We start from the raw sequence: 12,029 nt of genomic DNA, 5'->3' as shown, positions 1-12,029 counted from the left end.
GTTAAACTCATTGATGGTGATGTGTGTCAGGGCTCTTTATATCACTGTAAGCAATTGCAGACACCAGTGCTAATTAGTTTGGCAGGTGTGTCCAATGAAAGGCAAGACTACTTAAGAAGGCTCTCTCACATTATTCAGCAGCCTACATTTTCTGCCAAAATGGGAAAGAAAAAGGATGTGTCGGCTGCTGAGAAGCAACAAATTGTGGAGTGTTTAGGTCAAGGCATGACTACAATCAACATTGTGCGATGATCAGGATGAAGTGTCTTGGCAATCAAGAAGTATGTAGCTGATTCACAGTACACACGTGTGCGTGCTGATAAGGGCAAATTGAGGACTCTTTCCTACAGGCAATTACGTCAGGTTAAAAGAGAAGCGGCAAAAAAGCCTTGTCATAGCAGCAGACAAGTTTTTGAAGCTGCTTGTGCCTCCAACGTCCCCCGAACAACAAGATGCAGGGTCCTTCAGAGGTTTGCAGCTGTGCATACGCCATCCTGTCGACCTCCTCTATCCACTTCACACAAGCAGAAACGGCTCCAGTGGGCCAAACATTACATGAAGACTGATTTCAAAACTGTTTTGTTCACGGATGAGTGCCGTGCAGCGCTCGATGGTCCAGATGGATGGAGTGGAGGATGGCTGGTTGATGGACACCCCACGCAAACACGGCTACAGCGCCAACAAGGAGGAGGTGGAGTAATGTTTTGGGCTGGAATCATGGGGAGAGAGATTGTCGGCCCCTTTAGGATCCCTGAAGGCGCTAAAGATGAACTCCATAATGTATGTGGATTTTCTCAAACAGCACTTCCTGCCATGGTTCAAGAAGAAGAACAGTGTATTTCACAGCAAGATCATTTTTCTGCATGATAATGCACCATCTCATGCTGCACATAAAACATCTGCATCTCTGGCTGATATGGGCATAAAAGGGGACAAACTTATGGTGTGACCCCCATGCTCCCCTGACCTCTACCCCATTCAGAACCTTTGGAGCATCATTAAAAGGAGTGTCTATGATGGCGGGAGGCAGTTCACATCTAAGCAACAGCTCTGGGAGGGTATTCTGTCCTCATGCAAAACAATTGAAGCAGAAACCATCCAAAACCTGACAAATTCAATGGACGAGAGAGTTCAGAAGCTCCTTTCGAACAAGGGGTCCTATGTGAAAATGTAACATCACCTAGAATAAAATTTTGAGTTGAAAACTGTTTGATTTCAGTTTCTAACAACCTGCTAATGCTTATAATTTCAAAAATGACCATTTTTTTGGTCTTTATTAAAATGAAAAGGTTGATCGAAAAGTTTGGGGGATCTAAGAGTGTGGCAACCCAGTAGTCATGATTACTTCGAATTCTGACAATATGAGGGTCATGCTGCAGGTAGTGCAGCAAGAAGGCACTTATGTGTCTTGCGCATCTCGGAGCCCCAAAATTATTTTCCGGGCTAGATGCAGCTAAAAATTATTTTTAATTTTAAATCTGGTGGAGCTTATTATAGATGGCCTAATAGGATCAGTGCTGCACACTGCTACAAAGCCCAAATTATTTTCCAGTCAAGATACAGATAAACATGATTAGTAATTTGAAAGCTTAAAACGGTTGGTAGGGTGATTTTAAACAATCATCAAGCTTTTACTCTCCCCAGGATGACACAGGGGTAGAAAAGTCGTTTCGGATCCATGATTTGTTCATCTTTATGAACGTGAGTCTGTCTACATTATCAGTGGAGAGCCGCGTGCGCTTATCTGTCAGCACACCACCAGCAGCGCTGAACACACGTTCAGACAGAACGCTGGCTGCGGGGCATGACAAGCTCTCCAAGGCGTAAGTGGCTAGCTCCGTCCATTAACCCAGATTGGAAGCCCAAAAAGAGCAAGGGTCCAGTGACACAGTCGTGGCTTCAATGTTTACTTGGAGATACTCCTGTACCATCGTCTCTAGGCGTTGACTATGTGTCAGACTTCTTGTCTCCTGTGGCCTTGCAAAGGATGGGCTAAAAAAGTGGTGAAATGATTCCGCAAAATTGATGTTACCACCAGATACTGTGGTTCTGTTACGGTTTGAGTGCTGAACACTTGACGGTCCCACGGTTGGCAAGTTGGAACTGTGAGATTCACTACGTGCACCACTGGTATTTTGTGGAAAAGCACATGTAAGATTCTGCAACAGTCTCTGCTGATACTCCTGCATGCGTGCATCCCTTTCTATGGCAGGAATAATTTCTGCAAATTTACTTTTGTACCGGGGATCTAACAATGTGGCAACCCAGTAGTCAGGATTATTTCTAATTCTCACAATTCGAGGGTCATGTTGCAGGTAGTGCAGCAAGAAGGCACTCATGTGTGTTGCGCATCCAGGAGCACCAAGTCCCTGTTGTGTTGGTGGCGAGGTAACAATCATGCTTCCTTCCTCTGTCCTCTCCCCCCAACCTCGCACAACAGAAATGTGATCAAGGTCTCCCTCATCTGATGAGTCTTCCATCAGTTCGTCCTCCACTTCTTCCTGGGCTCCTGCACCTTCCTCACTAGTTTGGCTGCTACCATGCGCCCTGGTAAAACCATCTCCCCCACTCTCACATGCCTGCCGCCTTGGTGCTGCCGACCGTCTGGACCTTGCAGATGTTAGCCCTTCCGCATACAACTCCTCCTCCTCTACTTCCTCCACCTCCTCTTGTGCCACCACCTGACTACGAATTCTGTTTAACATGTGCTCCAGCATGTAAATCACCGGAATAGTCATGCTGATAATGGCATCGTCAGCACTAAACATCTTCGTCGCCATTTCAAAACTGTGCAGAAGGGTGCATAGGTCCCTGATCTGAGACCACTCCTCCAGCGTGATTTGCCCCACCTCTGAATCTCGTTGGCCCAGGCTATACGTCAGAACGTATTGCACCAGGGCTTGTCGGTGCTACCACAGTCGCTGCAACATGTGCAGAGTTGAATTCCACCGGGTAGGCACATCGCATTTTAGCCGGTGAAGTGGCAGGCCCAACGACTTCTGTAGAGATGTAAGTCGCTGAGCTGCGGGATGTGAACGGCGGAAGTGAGCACACAGCGACCGTGCCCTCTGCAGAAGGCCATCTAGTCTGGGATAGTGGGCTAAAAATTGCTGGACAACCAGGTTCAACACGTGAGCCATACAAGGCACGTGTGTGACATTGCCCCGGCGAACGGCCGCACCCAGGTTTGCAGCATTGTTGCACACGGCCTTCCCTGGTTTCAGGTCCAGTGGAGACAACCATTCATGAAATTGGTTCTCCAGAGCTGACCACAACTCCTCAGCTGTGTGACTCACATTTCCCAGACATTTCAATGTAAAAACCGCCTGATGACGTTGAGCCCTACTGCCAGCATAGTAAGGAGGTGTGCAGGATCCCTTCTGCGCAGTTAGAAAGCTTGTGGCATGACCAGACAGGCTTTGGGTGCAGGTGGAAGACCGAGAGGAGGTTGAGGAGGCAGAAGCAGTGGAGGAACTTTGACATAAAGAGGATTGACGCACAACTCGTGGGGACGGCAAGACTTGGACAGCAGCCCCTTGTCCTGCTGTCACCATAGTTACCCAGTGCCCAGTCAGCGACATGTAACGCCCCTGTCCATGCCTACTCGTCCAAGTGTCTGTGGTGAAATGGACCCTGTCACACACAGAGTTTCTCAAAGAAGCGGTGATGTTGTGTGCGACATGCTGGTGGAGCGCAGGCACACCTTTCTTTGAGAAGTAGTGCCGACTGGGCATCTGGTACTGGGGCACTGCGACGGACATAAGGTCTCGAAAATCCTCTGTGTCCACCAGGCGGAAAGGCAGCATTTCTGTAGCCAAGAGCTTGCAGATGGTGAAATTCAACCTCTTAGCTTTCTCATGGCTAGGAGGAAATGGTCTTTTACTTGTCCACATCTGAGGGACCGAGGGCTGGCTATTGTGCTTAGACGGGGTTGATAAGGGTGTCCCCGGCAAACTGCCGGTCTGTGAGGAAGATGCAGGTGGACATGTTAGGTTGCCTTGATCCAAAGGTGGTGCTATCGATGTCGGACAGCGCTCAACACCAGCTGCTGTTACCACCTCCAAAGAAAATGATGACCTGCCAATCACGCTGGCTGTTGCGGGTAAAGAGGTGGCAGGTCTGCGCCCCAAAACAGGTGTGACTGCTGTCCCCCCAGTCACAGAGGATGAAGAGGCCGCGGATGCACAAGATATGGCAGACGGTGGTTGGCCCGGCCGGCTAGGCCGCATTGTAGCACACTGAGCTTCCCACTGCAACTTATGCTTCATGTCCATGTGCCGGTTCATGCATGAAGTACTCAAACTATGTATTTTTTGGCCTCTACTTAGCTTTTGCTGACAAATGTTACAGATAACACGAGTTGGGTCATCTTTATCGATCTGAAAAAATGCCCAGGCTATGCAAGGCTTAGCACCCATGCGACCTGAAGAGCCACCACGACTTGTGGTGAGAGGCAGAGTTGTGTTTGAGGATGCAGTTGTTGACGTGCTTCCAGTACTACGTCTCTGTCCAGGAAGGCGCAACCTGACCTCGTCGTCACTAGCATCTTCCTCCACCTCCTCTGCTGACCTCATCTCTTGGCTGACTGTGGGTTGACAGTAAGTGGGATCTCCAACCTCATCATCATCACCCTGTGTGTTATCACACCCGTCGTCCTCAGAGCCAACCTCTTCCTGCCCTGACAAAAAACTAAAGTTGTCGCTCCAATCAGGTATTTGAGTCTTATCATCGACTTCCTCATTGTCTCCACCAACAGGAGTTACAGTTTGGGAATGAGGGTCTACATTATGGTCAGAACCTTCTGCGTCTGGTCCTGGATCCGACTCATAAAGATTCTGGGCATCAGTGCAGATCATTTCCTCGTCTGGATTCACAGAAGCGCTGGAGTCGACCTCTGATTCCCAGGCTATAGTATGAGTAAACAGCTCTGCAGACTCAACCATCTGTTCTACCTCATACTCAGACGGGCAGCTGGAGATTTGGGAGCTGTGAGGAAGCAAGTGCGATTTGGGTGACACCTTTGAGGATTGGAGTATTTGTGATGTTGAAGTTGATGTGGAGGAGAGCCCACTTAAAGGAGCACTTGATATCCGTTGAAGCACCTGCTGTTTTTGTGCCTCATCTGGAATTTGTAGCGATTGGCGTGGCCGTAAGAAAGGGATCTTATCACATTGTCCGCTAAAAGAAGTAGACATTTTAGTTTGGCTGGAAGATGGTCTTTCTTCTGCAGATGTTACTGTTGCTTTAACACCTACCCCACGGACACAACCTTTTTTCCCCTTCCGAACACGCCTATTCCCCTTTCCACCAGCAGCAGGCCTTTTTCCACTCATTTTGGTGGTTAACTAATTCACAACTCTGGAGTTGTTTGCACAAAAAAACAATGGATGGTAACCGAGCAGAGCTGAGTGGCCAAACTGTGGTATTAGGCCAAAACTATTGGCTGGGTTAGATGCAGAAAAAAATATATTCAGTTTGCAACCTGATGGAGGTCAGTATAGATGGACTAATACAACAAGTCCCACACACAGCTAGAAGCCCAAATATTTTTTCAGAGGTAGATGCAGAAAAAAATATATTCAGTTTGCAACCTGATGGAGGTCAGTATAGATGGACTAATACAACAAGTCCCACACACAGCTAGAAGCCCAAATATTTTTTCAGAGGTACTGTAGATGCAGATAAAAATTATTTTTAATTTGCAACCTGATGGAGGTCAGTATAGATGGACTAATACAACAAGTCCCACACACAGCTAGAAGCCCAAATATTTTTTCAGAGGTACTGTAGATGCAGATAAAAATTAGTTTTAATTTGCAACCTGATGGAGGTCAGTATAGATGGACTAATAGAGAAAGTCCGACACACTGCTAGAAGGCCAAATATTTTTTCAGAGCTAGATGCAGAAAAAAATTATATTCAGTTTGCAACCTGATGGAGGTCAGTATAGATGGATTAATAGAACAAGACCCACACACAGCTAGAAGCCCAATATTTTTTCAGAGGTAGATGCAGAAAAAAATATATTCAGTTTGCAACCTGATGGAGGTCAGTATAGATGGACTAATACAACAAGTCCCACACACAGCTAGAAGCCCAATATTTTTTCAGAGGTAGATGCAGAAAAAAATATATTCAGTTTGCAACCTGATGGAGGTCAGTATAGATGGACTAATACAACAAGTCCCACACACAGCTAGAAGCCCAAATATTTTTTCAGAGGTAGATGCAGAAAAAAATATATTCAGTTTGCAACCTGATGGAGGTCAGTATAGATGGACTAATACAACAAGTCCCACACACATCTAGAAGCCCAAATATTTTTTCAGAGGTACTGTAGATGCAGATAAAAATTATTTTTAATTTGCAACCTGATGGAGGTCAGTATAGATGGACTAATACAACAAGTCCCACACACAGCTAGAAGCCCAAATATTTTTTCAGAGGTACTGTAGATGCAGATAAAAATTAGTTTTAATTTGCAACCTGATGGAGGTCAGTATAGATGGACTAATAGAGAAAGTCCGATACACTGCTAGAAGGCCAAATATTTTTTCAGAGCTAGATGAAGAAAAAAATTATATTCAGTTTGCAACCTGATGGAGGTCAGTATAGATGGATTAATAGAACAAGACCCACACACAGCTAGAAGCCCAATATTTTTTCAGAGGTAGATGCAGAAAAAAATATATTCAGTTTGCAACCTGATGGAGGTCAGTATAGATGGACTAATACAACAAGTCCCACACACAGCTAGAAGCCCAAATATTTTTTCAGAGGTACTGTAGATGCAGATAAAAATTAGTTTTAATTTGCAACCTGATGGAGGTCAGTATAGATGGACTAATAGAATGATGCTATGCCCAAAAGATTTTACTTCACTAGGTGCAGTAAAAAAATTGGTATTCTATACACAGGTGGTATATCTTGCAACACAGATAGGCTACTTCACTGACTAACACACTCTGCAATAGGCCAAAAAGGATTAGCTTTGCTAGATTCAGCCAAATGCTGTGAAAAAAACTTGCACAGCACTGGCACAGACCTGCCTGGCAAAAACTGATAGGAACTGATGTAACCTATTCCTGAAAAGGACTCCAATTACAATTAGTCTTTACTCCCACAACCTATCTATTTAAGAGCACAGACCTCCCTGATAAAAGTCGTAGGAAATGCTGTAACCTAGTCCTTAAAAGGACTGCAATCACAACTATTCCCTACTCCCAAGCTATCTGTATATTTGTGCGAAAATTGGCTTGAAATTAACAAGGTATAGCGCACACAGCAACAGCGGTGCCGTCTAACACGCAGCTGCAGCAGTGAGAAAATGGTGGCGACGGGGAAAATGGCTTGGTCTTATAGGGCAAGGACATGTGACATACACTGCCAATGACACATGCCCTTGCTTGTGTGAAAAAAAGCACTTCGCTCCGTGTGTGCGCTGCTGATAGGCTGACAGATTGCACCTCCCCACTGCAAATGCGGGAAAGAGAAAAAAAAATGGAGATCTTCATTGTTCCTGCAGAGATCCATCCCCTGCCCCTCCCCCCACCCCGCTGTACACTCAAACTGCGTATTAACATTAATTTTCATCATTACTGAGAAAAAATCCAGTTATGATTTTGGTGCACGAACAGTTATCGAACATAACCTCGAACAGCCGAATTTTTATCAAATTGTTCGTGTTCGCCGAACGGCTCGAACACCGCCCAAAACAGCTCGAATTTGAGATTGGCGAACAGTTCGAGTAGAACAACGCTCATCTCTACTCCTGACATGTCTGTTTGATATGAGGAGCAAATTTGACAAAATTCGAATTCAACAGTGTGTTTGAAATTGGCCAGGAGATTAATTTTGCATCAAATTGATTCAATACGAATCAAATGTACCTTATTATGCTCAGTGGTCTCTCTGAGGTGAAAGAGAATAATATTCATCTCAAGCAATGATTAAATGTCACCACTGGTTCCTTCTGGCTTCTTATTGTATTGTTACTGTGTTCTGAGGTTATTATTTATTTTTAACACTCCATTAATTCCAGAGCATTGCACATGTGAAAAGAGTAATATATACAGTAACTAACAGACTAGTAGAGAGGTGGAAAGAAACCTGCCCTTGTGGGCTTACAAACTGCAGGGTAAGGGGGAAGGAGGCAGAAGGTTGGGGAGTTGGAGCTGCTTTGGTAGTATTGAGGTGGCAGTGGGGTTATTCCAAGCTGTAGACTTTCCTGAAGAGATGGGTTTTCTGGCTATGTTTGAAGGTTCCAAATGTGGAAGACAATCGGGCCTGATGTAGTAGTGAATTCCAGAGGATGGGGTGTTCTTGGAAAAAACATGGGAGGCAATTGGGAACATACTACATTGGAGGAAAGAAGGATGTCTTATGAGGTCTAAAGGTTAAATGTAGGAAAGTATAAGGAGGAACTGTATAGTTTGGAGATATATGGAGGAGACAGATTATGGACGGCCTTCTAAATCATTGTTAGTTGGTAAAGCTGGATTCGTAACATAATTGTAAGCCAGTGAAGGGATTGGCAGAGGGGAGAGGCTGCAGAATAGTGAGGGGAGAGGTGGATTAATTGGGCAGAAGAGTTAAGGATAGACTGACAGCGTGCAAAAGTGCTAGTTGGGAGGCCACAGAGCAGGGTAATGCAGAAGTCGAGGCGGGAGATGATGAGGGTATGTACTAATATTTTAGCAGATTGGAGGTTGAAGAAAAGACGAATTCTGGAATTTTTTTTAAGTTGGAGGTCTTAAGATCTTGGATGTGTGGTTTGACTCACAGGGTTATATTGAGGCAGCAGACTTGTGATACAAGGGAGAGAATGAAATTTTTTATTGTGATGATAGATCAGGTATGTTAATTAAGTAAGATGAAGGAAAGCTGATGAGTTTGGTTCTGGGCTTTCGGGGCTGAGTAGGCCTATGACATCATGAAGCATGTTGTAACGTCATGACGTTATGACATGCATCGCTCAAGGTATGCAGTGATGCATATCATAATGTTGTGTCATTATGAGGACTTCACCAATGCACGATGTTAGAGGTCCACTCGATGCTCGAAGTTCCAGTGCAGAGTGAGAATGCAGGAAGAGGATGTTGTGCGCAATGTAGAAAGAAAGAAGAGGATGGAGGCTTTCCGGTGTGACAGGTGTGAAGAGAAGTGAGTTTCTTTCACCCAGCTTACACAAACTGAAACTCACACAAATTGAATCACAAGATATTTGAATTCTGGAGAATCTGATTTTTTTTTATTTGAGATTAATTCAATTCGCTTCAAACCAGTTGTCTCATCTCTAATGGACACTGTTATTGGGGACCATATGCTACCTATTGTAGCATAATATTTAGAGGAAATGTTGCCATTCAGGGTCACATTGACTAGTGAGTCATACTCTAGTTAAAGTGATATATAGGCTCAAGAATACCATAAAACAGGGGTAATGAGTATTGTATTGGACTGTTATTTGTTTGAGATATAACGGAATATACCTGATTCATCATTGCTTTTCTCCAGTATTCTGAAGTTGTTTTGTGCCACTTTTTAAGTTATCTTTTTTTAATTCTATTTTTTTCCTCTACAGCTTCACCTTTCCATATGTTTTAGGCACATTAATTTCAACAAATGTCGCTTTTTTTTAGTGCATGTCACTCAGAATCCCTCCATGGAATGACGTTTCTGGAGGCGTTGGCACAGTTTTGCAACTTTTTAAAAAATTGGTAATTTCTGGTGCTGAAATGTTGCAAAAACTGGTTAGAGAACAAAAAAGTTGATTTTGCACCAAATTCATTAATAATATGCCCCATTCTGAAGAGATTGGCGCAAACATGTCAATGAATATCTCAAGACAAAAACAGAAAAGAATAAATTGCGTATGATGAAATGATGAATCAGGCACACAGAGTTTATTATATTTCTTTATATTTTGTACTCTCTTGAAGATGAAGTTTAATAAAGAGAATGAAATGCACTTAATTGCCATGAATCTTGACAAGATAATTCCAAGGAAGAAAGGTCTGTGAAAAATAAGGCATTATCTAAATTATGTTTGGTTGGCTTATTTAGCATATATTATATATTGTTGACATATTTTCTTCATTTATTACTATATTTTCTTTCTAAGCAATTTACATGCCAATGAGATTTATAATACACATATTTTTTCAAGTTTACTGTGAATTCCATTCGCAATAAATCCTAACCTGGCTTAAACATGCAGAAATATTAGGCACAAAGACGCAGAGCAATTTAGTAGCCTTGTTCAAATTTAAGAGTTGCTTTTTTGCACCAAATTTTAGCACTATTTTGGTATTAATTAACAAACAAAAGCAAATATTCTACAATTACTAGCATTTTACCTGTGCAATTTAATTTGTGGATACATTATTGCTTTGTTAGTATCTCTACAATAGCAATATGACGGTTCTTTGCAGTCTAATAGTTCATCATAATGCACAATTCCATCTGCACACCTAGACATGGGTATATGCTTCTTGATTTTGTCTATTTTCTGTTGTCCTCCTCCTTCTCCTTCTCCTCATCCTCCACCATCATATCACCAGGGTGAACATGATGCACCAACCACATCATTTTTTTTAAGAGTGTTTATGTTGCCCATAGGAAATTTTTTAGAGGCCTAGCTCTAACATTCTGTATGTTATACAGTATTTTTATGTATACCCTCCAGGGGTAAATGTTTTTCAGCCCATGCATTTAGTGCATGGGCATTACCAGTATAGGAGACCCACTTCTTAACAATGATAACAATTTTTTTAATGAGGACCTCCTCTACGTCTCTTCAAAGGGGTATTAGAATGTGTCCAATTTTTTGGCAGCCCTTGCATTCACTACATGGGCCTTACCAGTATAGGAGACCCCCTCCTTAACAATGATAACAATTTTTTTAATGAGGACCTCCTCTATGTCTCTTCAAAGGGATATTGTAGTGCATCCAAATTTTTAGCAGCCCTGCCACTCACTGCATACGCAATAACAGTATAGGAGACCCACTCTTTTATAATGGGAAAAAAAAAAATTCGGAGGCCCTCCTCTATGTCTCTTCAAAGGTGTATTGGAGTGTGTCCTAATTTTTGGCAGCCCTTGCAGTCATTACATACGCAAAACCAGTATAGGAGACCTACTCCTAAATAATGGGAACAACAAAGCATAGCCGTCTGATGGCCCTCTAACAATAGTGAGGAATGACTGCTGGCCCCCTAACAATAGTAAGATCTGTCTGATGGCCTTGTAAAAATAGGCTTTGTGACTTTTACAGTCCCTCCTTCATAAATGAAACAGTATGTGTCTAATCATGTCTCACACAGCACATGGCCAGATAAAGTAGTAAAATGTTAAAATGACATTTACTGGTGAATGTATTTTTCAGCGTTGAAAGCAATGCAAAAGTGCAAAAATGCATCAAAAATGCTACGTATGAAATAGCACAAGGTGTGGAGGAGAATTTTGGTTTTTCGTTATTTATTTTGCCTTATATACAAGTCATTTCCATGGAAATGTTCCTTAACATTTTTTCCTGGAAAATCCATTTTGGCTTAGTTTTTGTTTGTTTTATTGTCAGTCTGTAAAAGTGGCATAATGCTCTGACAACATTGTTGACAGCAGTGACCTGAGAGTCAGAGGTGCTTCCAGGGGACTTCCTGTTCCCATATCATTTGAGCACTGTTCCTATCGATTTGGCCAATTTTTAGGATTCCTCCAGACCTCCAGGGGGGGCTGCCGGAAAAATGCTCGAGGTTCCCATTGACTTACATTAAGCTCGTTGCTCGGGTCGAGCACCCAAGCATTTTAGTGCTTGCTCATCACTAGTGGGCTCATCTTATGAGCCTTCAGCAAAATCAGGGACCCGGCATGTAACGTAACTGTTTGTCATATGTCAGGAAAGTTAAAAACTCCCTCACTCAGGAAATGTCTGACCCTGTGCAGATTCTCTGAGCTTCATCGTAAAAACTGTGTAGAGATTAGAAGAATCATAGAAATACCTGTGTGGTTTTCTAGCTACAGGGGCAGAA

This window comes from Phyllobates terribilis, unplaced genomic scaffold (assembly GCF_046119375.1).
Source record: "Phyllobates terribilis strain yellow unplaced genomic scaffold, ASM4611937v1 Scaffold_3__8_contigs__length_932513732, whole genome shotgun sequence".
NCBI classification, from domain to species: domain Eukaryota; kingdom Metazoa; phylum Chordata; class Amphibia; order Anura; family Dendrobatidae; genus Phyllobates; species Phyllobates terribilis.
Note: the sequence above shows the minus strand (reverse complement) of the source record.